This window comes from Sapajus apella, unplaced genomic scaffold, assembly GCF_009761245.1.
Source record: "Sapajus apella isolate SASKATOON/1434 unplaced genomic scaffold, GSC_monkey_1.0 scaffold92, whole genome shotgun sequence".
In the NCBI taxonomy this organism is placed as follows: Eukaryota; Metazoa; Chordata; class Mammalia; order Primates; family Cebidae; genus Sapajus; species Sapajus apella.
The window spans coordinates 2,203,084-2,205,461 of NW_022437032.1; positions in this window are offsets into that span (position 1 = coordinate 2,203,084).

Consider the following 2,378-nt stretch of genomic DNA (forward strand, 5'->3'; position numbering starts at 1 on the left):
CACTGCAGCCTCCACCTCCCAAGTTCAAGTAATTCTCATGCCTCAGCCTCCCGAGTAGCTGGGATTACAGGTGTATAACACCATGCCTGGCTAATTTTTGTATTTTTGGTAGAAAAGGGGTTTTACCATGTTGGCCAGGCTGGTCTTGAACTCCCAACCTCAGTTGATCTGCCCACCTTGGCCTCCCAAAGTGCTGGGATTACAGGTGTGAGCCACTGTGCCCAGCCCACTCATTTCCTATTTAATACTTCCCTGAACAGTAGTGATACTCTGTGAGGCTGTTTTGTTACCTTTTCCAAAAACTCCCAAAAATAAATTAATAAATTTATAGCAATCCAACATACACTCACGCACACACACACATGCACACACACACCTGTGCTCTGAATCCTGACAGATGTTTTCAGGCACCAAGAGCTTCCTAGCAGCCATGCATTTGTGTCCTGTAGAAGATGCTAGAAGTATCAGGTTGTGATCTGCCAGGATAAAAAAGGCGGTACGGAGGTGGCCTGCTGGATGTTAAGAGGCAAGCATTCAAGGATATGGTCCAGGAAGCAGAGAGTAAAGATTAATTCAGGCTTGACGGAGGAGGTCGTAACCAACCCTGCAACCAGGGAAGAAGCCACACACAATTGTGAAGAGTAAGTGAAAGATATCAGAACCAGAGCCCTATTACAAACTTGAGCAACTTGAAAAGAACAAAACTGGCTAGGCACAGTGGCTCACGCCTGTAATCCCAACACTTTGGGAGGCGGAGGCGGGCGGATCACCTGAGGTCAGGAGCTCGAGACCGGCCTGGCCAACATGGCGAAACACCATCTCTACTAAAAATACAAAACAATTAGCCAGGTGTGGTGGCAGTTGCCTGTAATCCCAGCTACTCGGGAGGCTGAGGCAAGAGAATCACTTGAACCCGGGAGTCAGAGGTTGCAGAAATCGTGCCCTTGCATTTCAGCCTGGGCAACAGAGCAGGACTTCGTCTCAAAAAAAAAAAAAAAAAAGAAAAGAAAAGAGCAAAACAGACATTTAATGCTGGTCTACAGAAGACTACTATTTCTAGAGACGCTAATTTACTTGCTAATGGGAAATGCAAACATTTGCAACTCGCTGTGCATTTTGCAGGAAAGACTATCATAAGGCCAGTTTGTATGAATTTAACCTATATGTTTCAGTGTTAACAGTTTTCAGGCAAGCTGTGCTGGGATGCTTTAAAATTTTTAAATAGAGACAATATAAACAGCAACAACTGAATTTTTTTTTTTTTGAGACGGAGTTTCACTCTTGTTACCCAGGCTGGAGTACAATGGTGCGATCTCGGCTCACCGCAATCTCCGCCTCCTGGGTTCAGGCAATTCTCCTGCCTCAACCTCCTTAGTAGCTGGGATTACAGGCATGTGCCACCATGCCCAGCTAATGTTTTTTTTGTATTTTTAATAGAGACGGGGTTTCACCATGTTGACCAGGATGGTCTCGATCTCCTGACCTCGTGATCCACCCGCCTCGGCCTCCCAAAGTGCTGGGATTACAGGCTTGAGCCACCGCGCCCGGCCACAACTGAATATTTTTAAAGGCACAAGAAGGAAACATAGGTTATAATAACTTTAACAGAAGTGCTATGGCAGAGTGGTTAAAAAAAAAAACAGGAGCTAAAATCAGACAGATATTGCCGGGCGCGGTGGCTCGCGCCTATAATCCCAGCACTTTAGGAGGCTTAGGCAGGTGGATCACCTGAGGTCAGGAGTTCAAGACCAGCCTGGCCCACATGGTAAAACCCCATCTCTATTAAAAATACAACAATTAGCCAGGCATGGTGGCAGGCAGCTGTAATCCCAGCTACTTGGGAGGCTGAGGCAAAAGAATCACTTGAACCAAGGAGGTGAAGGCTGCAGTGTGCCAAGATCAAGCCACTGCACTCTAGCCTGGTTGACAAGAGTGTAACTCCATCTCAAAAAAAAAAAAAAAAAAAAAAATCAGACAGATATTAGTGCAAGTCCCTGCTCTATGGTTTAGGAGACAGGCAGCCATAGAGTCAGCCCAACTTCTCTGAACCTCGCCTTCCTCATCTGTAAGTTGGGAATATCACTAGACCCTATTAGTGATAGTCATTAGTGCCAGTATGCATATCACCAGTGTCTTCAGTGTCTCCAATCTTGCAAAGACTTGAACATTTTCCCCCAATGGAATTGAATGTAGCAGAAATTGACCAAGGGTCTGGAAGAAATGGAGGAAGTTCTTTTCTTTTTTTTTTTTTTGAGACAGAGTCTTGCTCTGTCGTCAGGCGCCAGGCTGGAGTGCAGTGGCGCAATCTCGGCTCACTGCAATCTCCGCCTCCTGGGTTCAAGAAATTCTCCTGCCTCAGCCTCCCAAGTAGTTGGGAC